Here is a 20,151-nt window from a genome sequence, read left to right as displayed (position 1 = left end):
GCTGGTCAAGTTATTTGTAGTGACCGTAAAAGCACTTTTTTTTTTCTGTGTTGAAAAACTATTCCCAAATTTGCCATTCTCAAAATAACTAGTTTCTGGTATTTGAGGCCTACTTGAAATCTATCCCAAAAAAGATATCTTACATTGAAGGTGCTGATAGTGCCATTCAGAAAAACCTAAGACACACGCTACCGTGCAGATAGAAGTCTGATTCTGTGATTAAACCTATACCTGTCACTCAGCGCAACAAAAAACAGGCCTTACATTTCTATTCAACCAAATCTGAACTGTTTTAGCTGGTCAAGTTATTTGTAGTGACCGTAAAAGCACACTTTTTGTTCTGGGTTGAAAAACTATTCCCAAATTTGCCATTCTCAAAATAACTAGTTTCTGGTATTTGAGGCCTACTTGAAATCTATCCCAAAAAGGATATCTTACATTGAAGGTGCTGAATAGTGTCATTCAGAAAAACCTAAGACACACGCTACCATGCTGATAGAAGTCTGATTCTGTGATTAAACCTATACCTGTCACACAGCGCAAAAAAAAACAGGCCTCACATCTCTATTCAACCAAATCTGTACTGTTTTAGCTGGTCAAGTTATTTGTAGTGACCGTAAAAGCACATTTTTTTTTCTGTGTTGAAAAACTATTCCCAAATTTGCCATTCTCAAAATAACTAGTTTCTGGTATTTGAGGCCTACTTGAAATCTATCCCAAAAAGGATATCTTACATTGAAGGTGCTGATAGTGTCATTCAGAAAAACCTAAGACACACGCTACCGTGCAGATAGAAGTCTGATTCTGTGATTAAACCTATACCTGTCACACAGCGCAAAAAAAAACCAGGCCTACCCTTTCTATTCAACCAAATCTGAACTGTTTTAGCTGGTCAAGTTATTTGTAGTGACCGTAAAAGCACACTTTTTGTTCTGGGTTGAAAAACTATTCCCAAATTTGCCATTCTCAAAATAACTAGTTTCTGGTATTTGAGGCCTACTTGAAATCTATCCCAAAAAGGATATCTTACATTGAAGGTGCTGAATAGTGTCATTCAGAAAAACCTAAGACACACGCTACCGTGCTGATAGAAGTCTGATTCTGTGATTAAACCTATACCTGTCACACAGCGCAAAAAAAAAACAGGCCTCACATCTCTATTCAACCAAATCTGTACTGTTTTAGCTGGTCAAGTTATTTGTAGTGACCGTAAAAGCACATTTTTTTTTCTGTGTTGAAAAACTATTCCCAAATTTGCCATTCTCAAAATAACTAGTTTCTGGTATTTGAGGCCTACTTGAAATCTATCCCAAAAAGGATATCTTACATTGAAGGTGCTGATAGTGCCATTCAGAAAAACCTAAGACACACGCTACCGTGCAGATAGAAGTCTGATTCTGTGATTAAACCTATACCTGTCACACAGCGCAAAAAAAAACAGGCCTCACATTTCTATTCAACCAAATCTGAACTGTTTCAGCTGGTCAAGTTATTTGTAGTGACCGTAAAAGCACACTTTTTGTTCTGGGTTGAAAAACTATTCCCAAATTTGCCATTCTCAAAATAACTAGTTTATGGTATTTGAGGCCTACTTGAAATCTATCCCAAAAAGGATATCTTACATTGAAGGTGCTGAATAGTGTCATTCAGAAAAACCTAAGACACACGCTACCGTGCTGATAGAAGTCTGATTCTGTGATTAAACCTATACCTGTCACACAGCGCAAAAAAAAACAGGCCTCACATCTCTATTCAACCAAATCTGTACTGTTTTAGCTGGTCAAGTTATTTGTAGTGACCGTAAAAGCACTTTTTTTTTTCTGGGTTGAAAAACTATTCCCAAATTTGCCATTCTCAAAATTGTGGTGAACGGGAACAATGAGGAAAACATCTAATAAGGGACGCGGACGTGGACATGGTCGTGGTGGTGTTAGTGGACCCTCTGGTGCTGGGAGAGGACGTGGCCGTTCTGCCACAGCCACACGTCCTAGTGAACCAACTACCTCAGGTCCCAGTAGCCAGCAGAATTTACAGCGATATTTGGTGGGGCCCAATGCCGTTCTAAGGATGGTAAGGCCTGAGCAGGTACAGGCATTAGTCAATTGGGTGGCCGACAGTGGATCCAGCACGTTCACATTATCTCCCACCCAGTCTTCTGCAGAAAGCGCACAGATGGCGCATGCAAACCAAGTCCATCAGTCTGTCACATCACCCCCATGCATATCAGGGAAACTGTCTGAGCCTCAAGTTATGCAGCAGTCTCTTATGCTGTTTGAAGACTCTGCTGCCAGGGTTTCCCAAGGGCATCCACCTAGCCCTTCCCCAGGGGTGGAAGAGATAGAATGCACTAACGCAAAACCACTTATTTTTCCTGATGATGAGGACATGGGAATACCACCTCAGCAGGTCTCTGATGATGACGAAACACAGGTGCCAACTGCTGCGTCTTTCTGCAGTGTGCAGACTGAACAGGAGGTCAGGGATCAAGACTGGGTGGAAGACGATGCAGGGGACGATGAGGTCCTAGACCCCACATGGAATGAAGGTCGTGCCACTGACTTTCACAGTTCGGAGGAAGAGGCAGTGGTGAGACCGAGCCAACAGCGTAGCAAAAGAGGGAGCAGTGGGCAAAATCAGAACACCCGCCGCCAAGAGACTCCGCCAGCTACTGACCGCCGCCATCTGGGACCGAGCACCCCAAAGGCAGCTTCAAGGAGTTCCCTGGCATGGCACTTCTTCAAACAATGTGCTGACGACAAGACCCGAGTGGTTTGCACGCTGTGCCATCAGAGCCTGAAGCGAGGCATTAACGTTCTGAACCTTAGCACAACCTGCATGACCAGGCACCTGCATGCAAAGCATGAACTGCAGTGGAGTAAACACCTTAAAAACAAGGAAGTCACTCAGGCTCCCCCTGCTGCCTCTTCTGCTGCCGCCTCGGCCTCTTCTGCTACTGCCTCGGCCTCTTCTGCTGCTGCTGCCGCCGCCTCGGCCTCTTCCTCTGCCTCTGGAGGAGCGTTGGCACCTGCCGCCCAGCAAACATGGGATGTACCACCAACACCACCACCTGCGTCACCAAGCATCTCAACCATGTCACACGGCAGCGTTCAGCTCTCCATCTCACAAACATTTGAGAGAAAGCGTAAATTCCCACCTAGCCACCCTCTATCCCTGGCCCTGAATGCCAGCATTTCTAAACTACTGGCCTATGAAATGCTGTCATTTAGGCTGGTGGACACACACAGCTTCAAAAAGCTCATGTCACTTGCTGTCCCACAGTATGTTTTTCCCAGCCGCCACTACTTCTCCAAGAGAGCCGTGCCTTCCCTGCACAAACAAGTGTCCGATAAAATCAAGTGTGCACCACGCAACGCCATCTGTGGCAAGGTCCACCTAACCACAGATACGTGGACCAGTAAGCACGGCCAGGGACGCTATATCTCCCTAACTGCACACTGGGTAAATGTAGTGGCGGCTGGGCCCCAGGCGGAGAGCTGTTTGGCAACATCGCAGGGCAACATTCTTTGCCTCCTGTCTCCTCCTCCTCCTCCTCAGCTTCCTCCTCCTCTTCTTCCACCTGCTCATCCAGTCAGCCACACACCTTCACCACCAACTTCAGCACAGCCCAGGGTAAACGTCAGCAGGCCATTCTGAAACTCATATGTTTGGGGGACAGGCCCCACACCGCACAGGAGTTGTGGCGGGGTATAGAACAACAGACCGACGAGTGGTTACTACCGGTGAGCCTCAAGCCCGGCCTGGTGGTGTGCGATAATGGGCGAAATCTCGTTGCAGCTCTGGGACTAGCCGGTTTGACGCACATCCCTTGCCTGGCGCATGTGCTGAATTTGGTGGTGCAGAAGTTCATTCGCAACTACCCCGACATGTCAGAGCTGCTGCATAAAGTGCGGGCCGTCTGTTCGCGCTTCCGGCGTTCACACCCTGCCGCTGCTCGCCTGTCTGCGCTACAGCGTAACTTCGGCCTTCCCGCTCACCGCCTCATATGCGACGTACCCACCAGGTGGAACTCCACCTTGCATATGCTGGACAGACTGTGCGAGCAGCAGCAGGCCATAGTGGAGTTTCAGCTGCAGCACGCACGGGTCAGTCGCACTGTGGATCAGACACACTTCACCACCAATGACTGGGCCCCAATGCGAGACCTGTGTGCCCTGTTGCGTTGTTTCGAGTACTCCACCAACATGGCCAGTGGCGATGACGCCGTTATCAGCGTTACAATACCACTTCTATGTCTCCTTGAGAAAACACTTAAGGCGATGATGGATGAGGAGGTGGCCCAGGAGGAAGAGGAGGAAGAGGGGTCATTTTTAGCACTTTCAGGCCAGTCTCTTCGAAGTGACTCAGAGGGAGGTTTTTTGCAACGCCAGAGGCCAGGTACAAATGTGGCCAGACAGGGCCCACTACTGGAGGACGAGGAGGACGAGGATGAGGAGGAGGTGGAGGAGGATGAGGATGAAGCATGTTCACAGCGGGGTGGCACCCAAAGCAGCTCGGGCCCATCACTGGTGCGTGGCTGGGGGGAAACACAGGACGATGACGATACGCCTCCCACAGAGGACAGCTTGTCCTTACCTCTGGGCAGCCTGGCACACATGAGCGACTACATGCTGCAGTGCCTGCGCAACGACAGCAGAGTTGCCCACATTTTAACGTGTGCGGACTACTGGGTTGCCACCCTGCTGGATTCCCGGTACAAAGACAATGTGCCCACCTTACTTCCTACACTGGTGCGTGATAGGAAGATGCGCGAGTACAAGCGCACGTTGGTAGACGCGCTACTGAGAGCATTCCCAAATGTCACAGGGGAACCAGTGGAAGCCCAAGGCGAAGGCAGAGGAGGAGCAAGAGGTCGCCAACGCAGCTGTGTCACGCCCAGCTCCTCTGAGGGCAGGGTTAGCATGGCAGAGATGTGGAAAAGTTTTGTCAACACGCCACAGCTAACTGCACCACCACCTGATACGGAACGTGTTAGCAGGAGGCAACATTTCACTAACATGGTGGAACAGTACCTGTGCACACCCCTTCACGTACTGACTGATGGTTCGGCCCCATTCAACTTCTGGGTCTCCAAATTGTCCACGTGGCCAGAGCTAGCCTTTTATGCCTTGGAGGTGCTGGCCTGCCCGGCGGCCAGCGTTTTGTCTGAACGTGTATTCAGCACGGCAGGGGGCGTCATTACAGACAAACGCAGCCGCCTGTCTACAGCCAATGTGGACAAGCTGACGTTCATAAAAATGAACCAGGCATGGATCCCACAGGACCTGTCCATCCCTTGTGCAGATTAGATATTAACTACCTCCCCTTAACAATATATTATTCTACTCCAGGGCACTTCCTCATTCAATGCTATTTTTAATTTCATTTTACCATTATATTGCGGGGCAACCCAAAGTTGAATGAACCTCTCCTCTGTCTGGGTGCCGGGGCCTAAATGTGTGACAGTGGCCTGTTCCAGTGGTGGGTGACGTGAAGCCTGATTCTCTGCTATGACATGAAGACTGATTCTGTGCTGACATAAGGCCAGATTCTCTGTTACGGGACCTCTCTCCTCTGCCTGGGTGCCTGGGCCTAAATATGTGACAGTGGCCTGTTCCAGTGGTGGGTGACGTGAAGCCTGATTCTCTGCTATGACATGAAGACAGATTCTGCGCTGACATAAGGCCAGATTCTCTGTTACGGGACCTCTCTCCTCTGCCTGGGTGCCTGGGCCTAAATGTGTGACAGTGGCCTGTTCCAGTGGTGGGTGACGTGAAGCCTGATTCTCTGCTATGACATGAAGACAGATTCTGCGCTGACATAAGGCCAGATTCTCTGTTACGGGACCTCTCTCCTCTGCCTGGGTGCCTGGGCCTAAATGTGTGACAGTGGCCTGTTCCAGTGGTGGGTGACGTGAAGCCTGATTCTCTGCTATGACATGAAGACAGATTATGCGCTGACATAAGGCCAGATTCTCTGTTACGGTACCTCTCTCCTCTGCCTGGGTGCCTGGGCCTAAATGTGTGACAGTGGCCTGTTCCAGTGGTGGGTGACGTGAAGCCTGATTCTCTGCTATGATATGAAGACAGATTCTGCGCTGACATAAGGCCAGATTCTCTGTTACAGGACCTCTCTCCTCTGCCTGGGTGCCTGGGCCTAAATATGTGACAGTGGCCTGTTCCAGTGGTGGGTGACGTGAAGCCTGATTTTCTGCTATGACATGAAGACAGATTCTGCGCTGACATAAGGCCAGATTCTCTGTTACAGGACCTCTCTCCTCTGCCTGGGTGCCTGGGCCTAAATGTGTGACAGTGGCCTGTTCCAGTGGTGGGTGACGTGAAGCCTGATTCTCTGCTATGACATGAAGACAGATTCTGCGCTGACATAAGGCCAGATTCTCTGTTACGGGACCTCTCTCCTCTGCCTGGGTGCCTGGGCCTAAATGTGTGACAGTGGCCTGTTCCAGTGGCGGGTGACGTGAAGCCTGATTCTCTGCTATGACATGAAGACAGATTCTGCGGTGACATAAGGCCAGATTCTCTGTTACGGGACCTCTCTCCTCTGCCTGGGTGCCTGGGCCTAAATGTGTGACAGTGGCCTGTTCCAGTGGTGGGTGACGTGAAGCCTGATTCTCTGCTATGACATGAAGACAGATTCTGCGCTGACATAAGGCCAGATTCTCTGTTACGGGACCTCTCTCCTCTGCCTGGGTGCCTGGGCCTAAATGTGTGACAGTGGCCTGTTCCAGTGGTGGGTGACGTGAAGCCTGATTCTCTGCTATGACATGAAGACAGATTCTGCGCTGACATAAGGCCAGATTCTCTGTTACGGGACCTTTCTCCTCTGCCTGGGTGCCTGGGCCTAAATGTGTGACAGTGGCCTGTTCCAGTGGTGGGTGACGTGAAGCCTGATTCTCTGCTATGACATGAAGACAGATTCTGCGGTGACATAAGGCCAGATTCTCTGTTACGGGACCTCTCTCCTCTGCCTGGGTGCCTGGGCCTAAATGTGTGACAGTGGCCTGTTCCAGTGGTGGGTGACGTGAAGCCTGATTCTCTGCTATGACATGAAGACAGATTCTGCACTGACATAAGGCCAGATTCTCTGTTACGGGACCTCTCTCCTCTGCCTGGGTGCCTGGGCCTAAATGTGTGACAGTGGCCTGTTCCAGTGGTGGGTGACGTGAAGCCTGATTCTCTGCTATGACATGAAGACAGATTCTGCGCTGACATAAGGCCAGATTCTCTGTTACGGGACCTCTCTCCTCTGCCTGGGTGCCTGGGCCTAAATGTGTGACAGTGGCCTGTTCCAGTGGTGGGTGACGTGAAGCCTGATTCTCTGCTATGACATGAAGACAGATTCTGCGCTGACATAAGGCCAGATTCTCTGTTACGGGACCTCTCTCCTCTGCCTGGGTGCCTGGGCCTAAATGTGTGACAGTGGCCTGTTCCAGTGGTGGGTGACGTGAAGCCTGATTCTCTGCTATGACATGAAGACAGATTATGCGCTGACATAAGGCCAGATTCTCTGTTACGGTACCTCTCTCCTCTGCCTGGGTGCCTGGGCCTAAATGTGTGACAGTGGCCTGTTCCAGTGGTGGGTGACGTGAAGCCTGATTCTCTGCTATGATATGAAGACAGATTCTGCGCTGACATAAGGCCAGATTCTCTGTTACAGGACCTCTCTCCTCTGCCTGGGTGCCTGGGCCTAAATATGTGACAGTGGCCTGTTCTAGTGGTGGGTGACGTGAAGCCTGATTCTCTGCTATGACATGAAGACAGATTCTGCGCTGACATAAGGCCAGATTCTCTGTTACGGGACCGCTCTCCTCTGCCTGGGTGCCTGGGCCTAAATGTGTGACAGTGGCCTGTTCCAGTGGTGGGTGACGTGAAGCCTGATTCTCTGCTATGACATGAAGACAGATTCTGCGCTGACATAAGGCCAGATTCTCTGTTACGGGACCTCTCTCCTCTGCCTGGGTGCCTGGGCCTAAATATGTGACAGTGGCCTGTTCCAGTGGTGGGTGACGTGAAGCCTGATTTTCTGCTATGACATGAAGACAGATTCTGCGCTGACATAAGGCCAGATTCTCTGTTACAGGACCTCTCTCCTCTGCCTGGGTGCCTGGGCCTAAATGTGTGACAGTGGCCTGTTCCAGTGGTGGGTGACGTGAAGCCTGATTCTCTGCTATGACATGAAGACAGATTCTGCGCTGACATAAGGCCAGATTCTCTGTTACGGGACCTCTCTCCTCTGCCTGGGTGCCTGGGCCTAAATGTGTGACAGTGGCCTGTTCCAGTGGTGGGTGACGTGAAGCCTGATTCTCTGCTATGACATGAAGACAGATTCTGCGGTGACATAAGGCCAGATTCTCTGTTACGGGACCTCTCTCCTCTGCCTGGGTGCCTGGGCCTAAATGTGTGACAGTGGCCTGTTCCAGTGGTGGGTGACGTGAAGCCTGATTCTCTGCTATGACATGAAGACAGATTCTGCGCTGACATAAGGCCAAATTCTCTGTTACGGGACCGCTCTCCTCTGTCTGGGTGCCGGGGCCTAAATATGTGACAGTGGCCTCTTCCAGTGGTGGGTGACATGAAGCCAGATTCTCTGCTATGGCATGAAGAGACTGATTCTCTGCTGACATGAAGCCAGATTCTTTGCTATGGCATGAAGAGACTGATTCTCTGCTGACGTGAAGCCAGATTCTCTGCTATGGGACCTCTGTCCAATTGATATTGGGTCATTTTTATTTTTTTAATTTTTATTTTAATTCATTTCCCTATCCACATTTGTTTGCAGGGGATTTACCAACATGTTGCTGCCTTTTGCAGCCCTCTAGCTCTTTCCTGGGCTGTTTTACAGCCTTTTTAGTGCCGAAAAGTTCGGGTCCCCATTGACTTCAATGGGGTTCGGGTTCGGGACAAAGTTCGGTTCGGGTTCGGATCCCGAACATTTCCGGGAAGTTCGACCGAACTTCTCGAACCCGAACATCCAGGTGTTCGCTCAACTCTACTCATATTATGTTTTATCTTTTTGTTGCCTTTTTTTTTTTTTTACCCTTTTTTTACTTCTTTCTTTTTCTTTCTCAAAGCTCTTAATAGCAAATAATATCAGAGTGACACTGACATATATAGCTATGGGTAAAAGCATGGTTGACAGTGTTAACAAACAGCATGATTAAAAACACACTGTGCCATCACATGTGTTTTGTTTTTTCATATTAGAAAGCTTCCAAAAGTTGTCCTCATCGAAGGCAGATGGTGTTTTAACACACACATGATGTTATGGGGAAAAACTGTGGCTTAATTATAAACAAGAATCCCAAAATTATGCCTTAATGGGGGCAGTTACCTGCAACAGTTTATACACATACAAATGTTAATGTCATGAGAAACAATGGCTTGTTCTGCACAAACATCCTAAAACTATGCATTAACGATGGCAGAACAAGTTTTAATTGTCAGAAAAATTAGTGGCTTATTCTGTGGCCTGATCGAGCCAGGAAAAAGTTTTTGCTTTTAATTGAGAGCAGCAGCAGTACAGCAGCATGTGTCCGCAATAGTAGCAGTAGTAGCACAGCATGGAACAGACAATGCCGTTAATGTGTGTGCGGCTGTTTTGGAGTAAAAGTAGTAGGAGCGACGGTTGTGAAAGTGGCAGTGAGGGGATTGGCAGTACCATATGGTACGGATCATGATGGTAGGCAGGCAGACAGCAGCATAGGCACAATAGTGGCGGCAGCAGCTATATGGTACAGAACATGATGGTAGGCAGGCAGACAGCAGCGCCATGATGGCAGCAGCAGACATACGGTACAGAACACGATGGTAGGTAGACAGCTATATGGTATGGAACATGATGGTAGGCAGGCAGACATCTACAAATTGGCGTGGTATTAAAAAGCAGGAAGTGCTCAACCCCATATGCAGTGGTGCATCTATACCGGGGGGCAGATCCTGCACTTGTGGTCCGCTGCTAATGGCAATCCCCAGCAAAAATGCATACAATGGAGGATGCCTGCAGCGGACCACAATGGACATCCTACACAGGATAGCAAATGTGTGGATGTGATAAACAGTATATATAATATAACAAAAACAAAGACAGGTGCACTCTGCGGTCTTACTAAGCCCTCAAACTAGTGTTAAAATTGAGAGATTAGCCAACATGTCCTACGTGAGGACATGTCTGAGCCCGAGCACCGCACCAGTTTGAGGGGTTAGTAAGACCGCAGAGTGCACCTGTCTTTGTTTTTGTTATATTATATATACTGTTTATCACATCCACACATTTGCTATCCTGTGTAAGATGTCCATTGTGGTACTTGTGGTCCGCTGCAGGCATCCTCCATTGCATGCATTTTTGCTGGGGATTGCCATTAGCAGCGGACCAAAAGTGCAGGATCTGCCCCCCCCCGGTATAGATGCACCACTGCATATGGGGTTGAGCACTTCCTGCTTTTTAATACCACGCCAATTTGTAGTTTGTATTTTGAATTTTTTGGAGGTGTAGAAACTCCTAGTCTGAATGTGACTTTATTTCCATCTACAGGCAGCAGTCTGGTGCACATGTGAGGCCCGGGCTATATCAGTCAGTCTTGGGTGGGGCTCAGAGCTTTCTGCCTCCTCCTATTGTATGCATGGTCACATGCTGGAGGTTACTGGGAGATTGCTTTGAGTCGGACCTTGCGCTCCTGTAATTCACCCACTGGCTCCTGGTATTGCCCATATGGCCCAGGTAGGTTTAGCGTTAAGTCCCGAGCTACTTGAGAAACCTTGGTGCAGTGCTCGGGCTCAGACATGTCCTCACGTAGGACATGTTGGCTAATCTCTCAATTTTAACACCAGTTTGAGGGCTTAGTAAGACCGCAGAGTGCACCTGTCTTTGTTTTTGTTATATTATATAGGCAGGCAGACAGCAGCGGCATGATGGTGGCAGCAGCAGCCACACGGTACAGAACATGATGGTAGGCAGAAAAACAATGGCAGTGGCATGGTGGTGGCAGCAGCAGTAGCCATATGGTATATGCCATATGGTATAGTACAGAATATAATGGTAGGCAGGCAGACAGTTGCATGATGGGGTACCATCAGGAAGGGCAGATCTATTCATCGGTCTTAGCTGGTGAAAGGTGAAAATCCCTCCATGCCTCGTTCATTTTGATAAAAGTGATGGTGGAGGACAACTTTGTCCATTTGTGTGTCACAATGCCACCTGCTGCCTGTCACGCTGGGTAGAATACAAGATGCAATAGAAACACAGAAAACCATAAAACAAGTGTCTAGGCCAGAAGCTGTGGATAAAGGTCACCTCCTGACAAATACCTACCAACTCTCCCTGGACTTCTGTGCCCACGTTCAGACCCTGAAGATTTGAATAAACGTGCCCCAGTGCCTAAGACTGAAGAAACCCTAAAATCCAGCCTGCTTCCTCAAAAGACAGCCTGCTTCCTCAAGCAAGGAGGGAGCAGGTGTCTCCCTAACAGCCTAGACAGAACACAAGAGAGAAACAAAACCAACTTATCTGTAGCTGAGCAGAAACAGCGATTCCTTCCTTTCTTCCTCAGAGCAAGATAGAAGCTATAACCCGCACAGGATACTGGGAAGGGCCGTAATTTAAACTTATACAAACGACCCCACCCAGTGCACCTGAAAGGAGGCGGATACAGCTCAAGTCCAAACCCAAAACAAAACAAACTACACACGTGCTGGCAGACCTCCGCACATAACCTGAGCAGGGCATGACACTGCCCTGAAAACCCTCTATGAGAGGCTGGCAAAAAAGTACACAACCCTCTATGCAGGCTGGCAAAAAAGTACACAAAGAGCAAACTGGGCTAGTTCAGACCCCTTTTGCCACTTTTCTAATCTGGCTGCCCAGAAGTCCATGGGGTCAAAGAACACCAGAGGAAGGCCCAGAATGCAACTAGGACTGAACCTGGAGGTTTTGACTGCATGTCCCCGTTTGCTGATCCTGATCTGTATCAGCCTGGCATGGCACACGGAAAAATTTCTCCATCGTGTCGGACAGGGGCCTCCTGGTGTGACATACAGGCGGCAGGAGTCTGCTCAGCAAAAGCTGCGGCAAGCTGCATACACAGTATATCCTAGTAATAAAGTAATTTAGCCTCCCTTTTGGTAACACAAAAACATTCCACCATTTTGCTTTGATAGCCAGGGTATTAAAGCATGGCTATTCATGTAAATGATACCCCTGTCATTACATAAGCAAGCAAGCACACAGTTTGCCATTCTCACCAGCATGCCTAAAGACCCAGCTCTGTCACCTACTGAGATGATTGGTCAACATGGTCTGTGTCATCATCGTCATCATCATTAGCCTCATCCTCCTGCACAAGTGACTCCTTCTCATGCTCCTCCTCCCCCAGTGGCAGATCCTCATCCTCCACCACCCCCTCAATGGAACTTTTTCCATGTGGGTCTTCAAAAGTTACAGGACAGGCAGCAAGATACCTTAGATGTTCTTTTTCTGCCCGCCCTTGTTGCATCAGCGTAAGCATCTGCACTAAGATAAGTATCAGAGGGATGACCTCATTGATGCCTTAGCTGTTCCTACTGACAAATCTGGTGGCCTTGTCAAAGGGCCTGAGTATGCGACAGGTGTCTCTAATGAGCTGCCACTGCCTGACCTTGAAACATGTTCACTACTCGAACAACCAATATTAGTGAAGCACCAATAGCTTAATATGTGTGGCAATATGCGATAGCTCACCAAAAATTTAAACACACACATATAATATAAATTCATTCTTTATTGTTAAAAAAATATATAAATACATGCTATGAGACAAAATACATATAATGGCAGCAAATGCAGGACAATACTGCGACAAGAAAGTACCCCCCTAATCTCCCGCTGGTGGTTATACGTCTAAGGAAACTGTGCAAAATATATGCATCATCATTGTACAATCACCAATATAAAGTAAGTGGAAATTGCACATGGTATATTATGCCATTGAAAACAGCGGTCATCACGCTATTGTAATATAAATGCCGAGGTTGTTGACTTGTATTGGGAGTCTCACTAGGAAATACTCCCATATCTATAAACACACATCAGCATAACCAGTAAACAGTGACAAATAAACAATAGTGAAAAATGGCAAAACACAAACCAGTACAAACCAGGAGTAAAGGAGGAACACCAACCACGTTGCGCGTTTTGCCTCGCTTCCTTAAACACCCCACCTTATATACCCTAAACAACTGGGCTAGATCCCAATAATGAGGCCTCTAATGGGAAGCACCTGTGATCAGTGAGGTAGACGGGGATCCCATCCTATCATGCCCCGTCTCCAATCACGGTACATGGCCGCCCACATCTCGCAGCATTTCCCGCTGTCACGTATACCCGCGGTCACGTGTGCTCGTCATGTGACCCCACAACACTGGAATGCAAGAGTCATCCCAGCAATGGGAGATCACATGACACAGTGTAATAGGAGGCAACTCAATCCTGAGGCCCAGCCTACCCCATACCTGTAAGGACGAGGCGGGCATAACCAGATTGGGCCTCCGCGCCATCTTGGTTGAGGGCAACTTGACCTCAGCCCCAGTATAAGACATGTATTTGACAAAATATACTATCTGGAGTTCAAAAAATAGAACAATGGAGAGAAGGGGGAGAAGAAAGAGGTCAGATATGAGGAAAATAGGAATACTCGATAGATTATCTCCAACACTATTAGACTATCCACTGTAACATATCTAAATATAACCCTACTTCTCAATAAATATCAATCTGATCCACGCCATAATAAATACATTCTTCTTTCAACCATAATCAATACATACGGTAAGTATATGTTGTGATAAAAAGTGTAATCATTGATAAATACATGAAAAGACATTAAAAGCATACATAATAAAACCCCATCCGTACCTAAAATTGTGATATGCTAATGATATGCACATGAATAGTTAAAAAAGTAAATTCATAAAGATAAGAAATGTGTCACAGTCGTTACCTCTGGCTGTGACCTGTCTATGCTCCCGCTGCAGCTCCGTTCCTTTGTGTCATTTGTGGTTCTTTATGGGTTAACTCTTCTGTGTGCCTATTAGGAGTTAATCCTCTCTGTCTGCTCCATGGGTGTGGCCTCTCTGCTGCACCCATGGAACCTGTATTTAAGGTTGAGGTTTCCTCAGTTCTGTGTCAGCTTTCCTGGTGTGTGTTGTCTTGTCCTGCTCCTTGTTTGTACTCACTCTCCCATGCTGCTGACCCATGGGATCCGTGTCTGTCTGTGCTCTGTGGGTTTCCTACTTGTTCATTCCAGTCCTCTTTCCTCTGGAGTGGACCCTGGCAACTTCCTGCTGCAAAGTCTAACCCTACCATCTGGGGCCCTAGTGAATACCAGGAGTTGCTTAGTCACGCCCCTCTGGAGTATTACTAGACAGTGGCGCAGTGGGGGTTTTCTCCCACTGTGCTGACGGTACATAGAGCTCATGTTTTGTCTGTGCTGCCTTCCCTGGTTTTTGTTTGTGCAATAAACTTTTGTGTGTCTGTACCTGATTTCCATTTGTTTATTGCTTGACGACGCAGAGGTCTCTCCTGGGACCTCCGAATCGTGACAAAATGTCATCACAAATAAATTTTGCAAAACCATGCCATGAACAAAGTGCTAGTGCAAAGTGCAAAATGGCATGCAGTGAAAGTGCAATAAAGAAAGCATTTAATATTATCAAGAACAACCTAACCCATGTCGAAGGGGGTTTTGTAATGGGTTTTGTAATGCTGAAATAGCTGCCAGCAGCATCTGTATTTGAACACAATGGGCCAGATTTATCATTAGCTCAAGTCAGAATAATGGAGTGAAAAAGTCGCAAATAAATGCGCAAACGCTAAAACTGCGCACAAATTTGCGACTTTTTTCTGCTCTGCACTATGCTCGCCAGTTTTCTGAAAGTGGGCGTGTTTTCTTATGTAAATGAATCTCTAGACAGATTTACTATTGGGACTATTTAAAAAGTCGCAAAAAAGTCGCAAAAAAATGCGCAATTTCACTCCAGTGAGGACCATGCTTATCTTATAAGACTTTTTAATAGAACATGCGACTTTTTCCTAAGGACGTGCGACTTTTGTTAAGCTGCTTACTGACAGATAAACTGCTACCGTCAAACCACATTTATTACAGTCTTAAAGGGCCGATCATAAATCTGACTTGGCTAAAACTGACTTTAGCCATATATGAAAGTGGAGTGAGCGGTCAGAGTAATGATAAATCTGGCCCAATGTGACCATCTCCTAACTACGTCAAAGCTTTCCTTGATCAAATTACTTAAAGGGAATCTTTCACCTAAAATCAGCATTATAGAACACTAACATCAGGATCTCCATTACATTCCCCATAATAGAATGCTACCTTCCATATTGCTGTCCATCGCCGATTTTCTCAGAAAAACACTTTTATTCAATATGTTAATTAGCTTCTGAAGGTGCCCAGAGGCGGCATTCATGCGGCCGTTGCCCAGGCCCCTCGTCGCTTTTCATACGAAACCCCTCACCTTTCACCCCTCTGGCCCGCCCTAGGTTCTTCTGATTACGTCCTCTTCTTAGTGAGAAATCCAGCACCAGCGCCGTTCAACAGATTCGGCGCGCCTGCGCACTTCATTCCCCATTATGGGCAGAGGCACAAGGCCGGCTAGATCGGGATGTAGGGGCCGGCACATGCGCATTAAACGCTCTTGGGCTCTTGGGTTTTTCTGAAAATCGGCGATGGACAGCAATATGGAAGGTAGCATTCTAATATGGGGAATGTAATGGAGATCCTGATGTTAGTGTTCTATAATGGTGATTTTAGGTGAAAGACTCCCTTTAACATCTACCTAAAAAGTGTCCCCTATCACACTTCATTAGTGGCTTGTGTCTACAATATGTTTTGTCAGACACTTCCACATAACACCCTTCCAAGTCACAAATTGAAGACAGAATAGTGATTCTTCTATCTCTATATGTCTGTCAGCCTCTGAGCCATGTGATCCTCCATCCTCTGGCGCTGGGTGCTATTTTTACACGATCAGAATCAAAAAAATCTAAATTCTTTTGGATTGATGTGGATTATTATTTTTTTATTCATTGCGAATCCAATTCATTCAGAATCAATTCGCTCATCTCTTGTACAGACAAATACATAAAAGTCTGTTGTGTCAGTTCTATGGGTTTTATAATCAGGAACCTGAATTGAGCACCTGGTTAGTATATATTAACTGAATTTGTACACTGGCATATGAATTTGTATATTTGTTGATACATAGTTACATACATAAAAAAAAAGAAACAGGCCACAGGTTCAACCTTTCCCTATCAATTATACAACTCTACCTATTACCTTTCCTATTTTAAGGTCTAATCACCTTTTCTGCATACATAAAGCTTATATTACACTGGCAGATTTTCTGTCAGGTCATCACTAATGAACGTTCATAGAATGCTCATTAACGATGATCTGGCAATGTAATACTGCTGCCGATTAACTGATGAACAAGTGTAAAATCCTTGTTTGCCAGCGGCAGATCGTGCTGTGTAATCACAGTCTGCAGCTGGCAAACAACTAGCCAGTATGGGGATGAGTGATGGCACTATCGATCACTCATCCCTATACTCTGTAGGAGATCACTGCATGTAATAGCAGTGGTCTCCTCCGCTAGCAAGCAGTTGATTGCCGGGAAGGAACGCTTCCCGCCCGACAATCGTTTGCTGTATCTGCTAGTGTAATACTAGCTTAATGAATGTCCTCTGGACCAATGATTACCTAGTCAAAATTTGCTCACAAATGCCATCCTCAAGCAATCAATTTATAGCAAACTATTTTCTTTACCAGGTCAACAAAATTATATGGTGACCAAACAATTGTCATATTTATTAGTGTTGAGTGAATTGAAGCCTCCAAAGTGAAAATCAATCCAAAGTTTAGGAAAAATTCAATTCGCAACAAATCCGAATTTCCTGGTGCTTCGTGGTAATGAATCGATTTTTTCCTAAAATGGCGGCGTCATGTGTTACTAAGTAAGAAGTACGGGAACAAGAGATCACCCATAATGCAGTCAGACAGTCAGCAGCTAGTCAGCCCCTGTGATGTCACAGTCCCATAAAAATCCTAATCCTAATCAGTCTCAGCCATTTTACAGTGAACTGAGCATAGGGAGAGATGTGACAAATGCTATGGACAGTGTTTAACAAAGCTTTAAATGTAGAATCTTGGATTGGGAGACTACGGAGACAGGGTAGGGCGATCATAGGGAGAGTTTTTACAGACTGTAGGGAGAGCATAGGGAGACTGCAGGGACAGTGCAGGTTGTATAAGCAAAAGCTGAAAGGATCCATAGGAGACAATTCAGTTTGCATCAATCGCTGCACAGAGCTATCTAATTGAATAGTGTCCACCTTTTTTAATACATAAACAATTCTATTGCTCCTTGCTAGTGTTGGGCGAGCATGCTTGGCCGAACACTAATTTTACTCGAGCATTGCGATGCTCAGCACATTGCAGTGTTTGGCCCGAACACCGGGTGTGCTCGAGCGCGATGCTCGAGTCTCCTCCCCGCACGTTTTTGCCTGCTACGCAGCCAATAAACGTGCAGCTAAGTACTGCCATTCACTGTAATACCGTAGCCATGTTGGCTACTGGCATTACAGTGATTGGCTGGCCGGAACGCATCATCGGGTGCTATATAGCACCTGATGACACGTGTTCGGCTCAGTCTTAGTCAGGGAGAGCAGAAGGGAAAGATAGTGTAGGGAGTGAAATAGGAATATTTTAGCTTTTATACTTGTTTTAGACCCAAAAGACCCTTTAAGGACTATTATTGTGTATGGCAGCAATATATATTTTTAGCGCAACCTGCGCTAAATTGCTAAAACTTGTTAGAGACCCAAAAGTTCTTTTAAGCACTATAGTTGCATCTGGCAGCAATATATATTTTTAGCACAACCTGCGCTAAATAGCTTGCAATTGTTTGGTCGCTGAAGACAGCGACATTATCTGTGCTACATCTCCTGTCTAACGTGTGCACAGCCTAAAAATATCTGTGACATCCAGTGTACTTTTTCCGTGGATGGTGTCCACTGCGGACAGTTATATTACCTGCGCTACATCTCCTGTATAACGTTTTCGTATCCGAAATATCAGGGACATTCAGTGTAATTTTTTTTCGCTGTTGGTGACAGCGACGTTATCTGCGCTAATCTCCTGTGTAACGTTTGTGCAGCCTAAAAATATCTGTGACATCCAGTGTACTTTTTCTGTAGACGGGGTACCCTCCAGACAGTTCCATGACCTGCGCTACATCTCTTGTATAATGTTTGCGTATCCGAAATATCAGTGACATTCAGTCTAATTTTTTCGCTGCTGGTGGCAGCGACATTACCTGCGCTACATCTCCTGTATAACGTTTGCCCATCCAAAATATCAGTGACATTAATTCAGTTTGAACCTTGTCGCACTCTGTTGTTCTTGCTTGGAGTAGGGTTCCCACCCCAATTATCAGTAAAACAAAGACTCCAGCATATAATGTAGTAAGATGGTTATTTTATTGTTTTTAGGTTACTGAGGCTTTAAGTAGTTTCGGCCTTGTGGCCTTCTTCAGACTGCAGTAACAAATGAAGCAATAAATCACATAAGTAACATTCCATATTGTCAAGAGAATATATAACAGAGACATCTTAGTAAACAACATATATACAGTGGGATGCGAAAGTTTGGGCAACCTTGTTAATCGTCATGATTTTCCTGTACTGTATAAATCGTTGGTTGTTACGATAAAAAATGTCAGTTAAATATATCATATAGGAGACACACACAGTGATATTTGAGAAGTAAAATGAAGTTTATTGGATTTACAGAAAGAGTGCTATAATTGTTTAAACAAAATTAGGCAGGTGCATAAATTTGGGCACCACAAAAAAGAAATGAAATCGATATTTAGTAGATCCTCCTTTTTCAGAAATTACAGCCTCTAAACGCTTCCTGTAGGTTCCAATGAGAGTCTGGATTCTGGTTGAAGGTATTTTGGACCATTCCTCTTTACAAAACATCTTTAGTTCATTCAGGTTTGAGGGCTTCCGAGCATGGACAGCTCTATTTAAGTCACACCACAGATTTTCAATTATATTCAGGTCTGGGGACTGAGATGGCCATTCCAGAACGTTGTACTTGTTCCTCTGCATAAATGCCTTAGCGGATTTTGAGCAGTCTTTAGGGTCGTTGTCTTGTTGAAAGATCCAGCCCCGGCGCAGCTTCAGCTTTGTCACTGATTCCTGGACATTGGTCTCCAGAATCTGCTGATACTGAGTGGAATCCATGCGTCCCTCAACTTTGACAAGATTCCCAGTCCCTGCACTGGCCACACAGCTCCACAGCATGATGGAACCACCACCATATTTTACTGTAGGTAGCAGGTGTTTTTCTTGGAATGCTGTGTTCTTTTTCCTCCATGCATAACGCCCCTTGTTATGGCCAAATAACTCAATTTTAGTTTCATCAGTCCACAGCACCTTATTCCAAAATGAAGCTGGCTTGTCCAAATGTGCTTTAGCCCACCTCAAGCGGCACTTTTTGTGCTGTGGGCGGAGAAAAGGCTTCCTCTGCATCACTCTCGCATACAGCATCTCCTTGTGTAAAGTGCGCCGAATGGTTGAACGATGCACAGTGACTCCATCTGCAGCAAGATGATATTGTAGGTCTTTGGTGCTGGTCTGTGGGTTGACTCTGACTGTTCTCCCCATTCGTCGCTTCTGTATATCCGAGATTTTTCTTGGTCTGCCACTTCGAGCCTTAACTTGAACTGAGCCTGTGGTCTTCCATTTCCTCAATATGTTCCTAACTGTGGAAACAGACAGCTGAAATCTCTGCGACAGCTTTCTGTATCCTTCCCCTAAACCATGATGGTGAACAATCTTTGTCTTCAGGTCATTTGAGAGTTGTTTTGAGACTCCCATGTTGCTACTCTTCAGAGGAAATTAAAAGAGGAGGGAAACTTACAATTGACCCCCTTAAATACTCTTTCTCATAATTGGATTCACCTGTGTATGTAGGTCAGGGGTCACTGAGCTTACCAAGCCAATTTGAGTTCCAATAATTAGTTCTAAAGGTTTTGGAATCAATAAAATTACAACAGTGCCCAAATTTATGCACCT

The sequence above is a fragment of the Bufo bufo genome, chromosome 4 (genome assembly GCF_905171765.1).
Source record: "Bufo bufo chromosome 4, aBufBuf1.1, whole genome shotgun sequence".
In the NCBI taxonomy this organism is placed as follows: domain Eukaryota; kingdom Metazoa; phylum Chordata; class Amphibia; order Anura; family Bufonidae; genus Bufo; species Bufo bufo.
Note: the sequence above shows the minus strand (reverse complement) of the source record.